The sequence below is a fragment of the Lathyrus oleraceus genome, chromosome 5 (genome assembly GCF_024323335.1).
Source record: "Lathyrus oleraceus cultivar Zhongwan6 chromosome 5, CAAS_Psat_ZW6_1.0, whole genome shotgun sequence".
Classification (NCBI taxonomy): domain Eukaryota; kingdom Viridiplantae; phylum Streptophyta; class Magnoliopsida; order Fabales; family Fabaceae; genus Lathyrus; species Lathyrus oleraceus.
The window spans coordinates 341,420,143-341,424,765 of NC_066583.1; positions in this window are offsets into that span (position 1 = coordinate 341,420,143).

Below are 4,623 nucleotides of genomic sequence, written 5' to 3' on the forward strand. Positions count from 1 at the left end.
AAGAATCTGAAATAAATCAATCAAATATGATGATGCAATTATGAAATTATGAAATTATATGAGTGTATATGTATATATGATGATTATGTTGACAAAATGATAACAAAGGATACAAAAGTGTCACAAAAAATTTGAATCATCGATACAATCCTCGATCAATCCACAAGAAGAGGGAGACAAATGCTGGAAAACAGAGAGAGAGATCAACGACCCAAAGGCTCAACTCTAGCTGAGGAAGGAGGAGATCCGCCGAGGAGAGGAAGTTGTATCAAATCTGTAGGGAATTTTAGGTCAACACCATATCATAATTGGAGACAACCATACGAAGGATAAACAAAAGTAACTGCTCAGAAACCAGGAGGAAACTCTAACTAGGAGCAAGTCGGATGGCGACTGGTGGAGAAACCAACGTGATCTACTAGGGAGTCTAATTGCTCTGCTGATGATCAAAACTGCTGAGTAAGACAGAAATTCAGTTGGGGGAAGCAGAAACTCTGTCGGGGAAATAACACACCGTAGGGCACTAAATCAACCAATTCAGCTGGAAAAGAAACGAAGCTCCACTGGGGATCAAACTCAACTCTGCAGGGGAACCGAGTCAACAAACTCGACTAAGGATACCCGAAGGGTTAACTGCTTTGGGAACCCTTAATCCTTCACACTTAAGACTTGTTGCTCTTTGAAATGCTGTTGATACTTCTTTTTAATTACTTTGAAAAATACTCTCTTTTATATGTTTAAGAAAATGATTTTGATTAAATATTTTAATTTCAAAAATGATCATAATAAAATTTAAAACTATTGGCTGAAGTAAATAAGAGTATAAATAATTGGATAAAACCTCAATTTTATTTAATAGAATGGTAGTCTTTAAATGACAAGACTCCGTAGATTTTTACAAAGTTGAAAATGGTCATTTACATGGAAAAGGGTTACATTGAACACAAATGATCCTTAATCCTTCTACTAACTTTTGATGTCCGCTATGCTCTTGACTGTTGTCGGGATGATGAATCGATGTCAACCCTTCTGCTTAAAGTTTTCTCCAAAATTTGAAGATCAACAGAATGCAGTTACTTGCCATAATCCCTAATTTTTGCATAAGTTGCCCCAAGGTGGGATACTCAACTTATCAGGAAATTCTTTATGTTTTATGTCTCTAACTTTTGCCTGGATCGCCCTTTCGGGTTTTCAATCCACCGAGACGCTCATTTTTGTCTAAGCCGCCCTTTTGGGTTTTCAACTTAGCGAGTTGTTCTTTTCTTTTTAGGCGAAGTATTTCTTGACTGCATCTGCATTCACAGGACGAGTGAACTCTTCACCATCCATAGTTGTAAGAATCAAGGCGCTGCCTGAAAAGGCTCTTTTAACGATATATGGGTCTTCATAATTAGGAGTCCATTTTCCCCTAGAATCTGGTTTTAACAATAGAATCTTCTTGAGCACAAGGTCACCTTCTCTAAACGCACGAGGTCTGACCTTCCTATCAAAAGCTTTCTTCATCCTTTGCTGATATAACTGACCATGACACATGGCAGTTAACCTTTTGTCTTCTATCAAATTCAGCTGAACAAACCTGGTTTAACACCATTCAGCCTCAATCAACTTGGCTTCCATGAGCACACGTAATGAAGGAATCTCAACTTCTACGGGGAGCACTACTTCCATTTCATATACAAGAGAAAAAGGAGTTGCCCCTGTTGAGGTACGGATGGATGTACGATACCCGTGTAAAGCAAATGGGAGCATCTCATGCCAATCTTTATATGTGACAACCATCTTCTGAATAATCTTCTTGATGTTTTTATTCGCAGCTTCAACATCCCCATTCATCTTAGGTCTGTAGGGAGAAGAATTATGATGTGCAATCTTGAAGTCTTTACAAAGAGCTTCCACCATATTGTTATTCAAGTTCGATCCATTATCGGTAATGATCTTACTTGGCACACCATAATGGCATATGATCTGATTCTTGATAAACCTTACAACAACTTGCTTGGTTACATTTGCATATGATGCCACTTCAACCCATTTTGTGAAGTAGTCAATTTCCACTAAAATGAAACGATGTCCATTTGAAGCTTTGGGCTCAATCATCCCAATCATATCAATTCCCTGCATGGAGAAGGGCCATGGGGAAGAAATAACATTCAATAGTGTCGGAGGAACATGAATCTTATTTGCATATATTTGACATTTGTGGCATTTCTTCACAAACTTGCAACAGTCAGATTCCATTGTCAGCAAATAGTAACCTGCTCGCAACATCTTCTTCGCTATTGCATGTCCATTGGAATGAGTACCAAAGGATTCTTCATGCACTTCAGTCACGAACAAGTCTGGTTCGTGTCTATCCACGCATCTGAGCAAAACCATGTCGAAGTTTCTCTTGTACAGTATATCACCATTCAAGTAGAAATTGTCGGCTAATCTTCTCAAAGTCTTCTCATCTTTCAATGATGCCCCAGACAGGTAAATATGACTTTGGAGGAAACACTTGATGTCGTAATACCAAAATTTGTCATCTTTGACTTCTTCAACAGCAAACACATGTGCTGGCCTATCAAGACGCATTACAATCAAATTGGGAACTTCATTCAAATATTTTACTACAATCATTGATGCCAACGTCACAAGAGCACCTGCCAACCGATTTTTATCTCGAGGGATATGATGAAACTCAACTTTTGTAAAGAAAGTTGAAATTTTCCTCGCATAATCTCTATATGGTATTAAACCGGGTTGATTTGTCTCCCATTCACCTTTGATCTGATTCATAACTGAAATTCTGGTATCAGATATCAGATATCGAAGGTAATGTCACGACACTAATATCTGAACAATATAAACAAGATAGAAGATAAAGAACAATAATACAAGTGACACAAGCAATTGTTAACCCAGTTCGGTGCAAACTCACCTACGTCTGGGGCCTACCAAGCCAGGAAGGAAATCCACTAAACATAATTAGTTCAAAGACTCTCAGTAAACAACTTCAAGTTACAGTCTTTTCACCTAATCTCTACCCGTGTGACTTCTATCTAAGAACTCTTAGATATGAGATCCTACTCACTTCCCCTCAATCACAGCAGTGATGTAAACACAAATATTACAATGAAAAGAAGACACTCTTCAAAAACACATACTTGATCTTGCTTAAAAGCTTCAACCAAGTAAGCACACACTCATGCTTCAAAGCTTAGAGTGGAGAAATTACAACTCAAAAGTTAGTCCAATTCAATCATCTATGGATGAATGAATGGCTCATAATTCACACGATCACACAATACTAAAACCCTTATTCTCTCTCAATATTTCGTTAGTTATTTTTTGTGTATCAAAACCAGGTTTTCCATGCGCTTTATATAGAAGTGTTTGACTGGGCTTGGACATCATAAAACCTTAAAACTATTTTCCATTCGCATCTTCTTATGACAGCTGATAATATCTCGTTGGAAAATAAGTCAATCTGGTTGTAATTACTAATTGAATGGCGCATTCAATCATCACATCAATCACACACAGATTAGCATAAAAAGCGCAATCATACAATACATAACATGCAGACTGAATGTTTTGTATACAGATGTCTTGACATCAGGTCTGACATCTCAGCAAAATCCTGCACATCCATATTTTAAACATCCTGCAGGAACCTGTTATCTTATGTCAAGACAACACTTGTGACAACTTGTGAACACTCTAGGTTTTACTAAAATTGATGCCAACACTTATAACCAACAACAACCAAAGCCGAATCTCCAAAGACATCTAAATGCTTAATTCTGAGATCAATGGCCTCTTCGAGCCCCATAATGCAAGCTTCATATTCTGCCATATTGTTTGTACACTTGAAAGTCAATCTAGCTGTAAATGGAAAATCCGTGCCTTGAGGAGTAATAATCACTACCCCAATACCATTACCATATTGATTAACAACTTCTCAAATACCATGCCCCAACGGGAACCAGGTTCTGGACCTTCTTCAAGCAATGGTTCATCACAATCTTTCATTTTTAAGTACAAGATCTCTTCATCAGGAAAATCATATTGCATTAACTGGTAATCTTCAATCGGTTGGTGAGCAGATGGTCAGCCAAGATACTACCTTTGATCGCTTTCTGAGATTTGTATTCGATATCATATTCTGATAACAACATCTGCCAATGGGCAATTCTCCCAGTTAAAGTAGGCCTCTCAAATATATACTTGATCGAATACATTTTGGATATCAACCAAGTCGTATGATTCAACATATACTGACGCAGACGCTTAGCATCCCAAGCCAATGCGCAACAAGTCTTCTAAAGCGTAGAATACCGAGTCTCACAGTTGGTGAACTTCTTACTGAGGTAGTAAATTGAAAATTATTTCTTTCCAGTCTCATCTTGCTGACCAAGAACACAACCCATACTATCTTCGAGCACAGTCAAATACATGATCAACGGTCTTCCTTCAACAGGTGGAGACAAAATCGGAGGTTCAAGCAGATATTCCTTGATACTGTCAAAAGCTTTCTGGTAATCTTCGGTCCAATCACAAGACTGGTCTTTCCGAAGAAGCTTTAATATAGGTGCACGTGTGGCAGTCATGTGTGAAATAAATCTGGAAATATAATTCAAG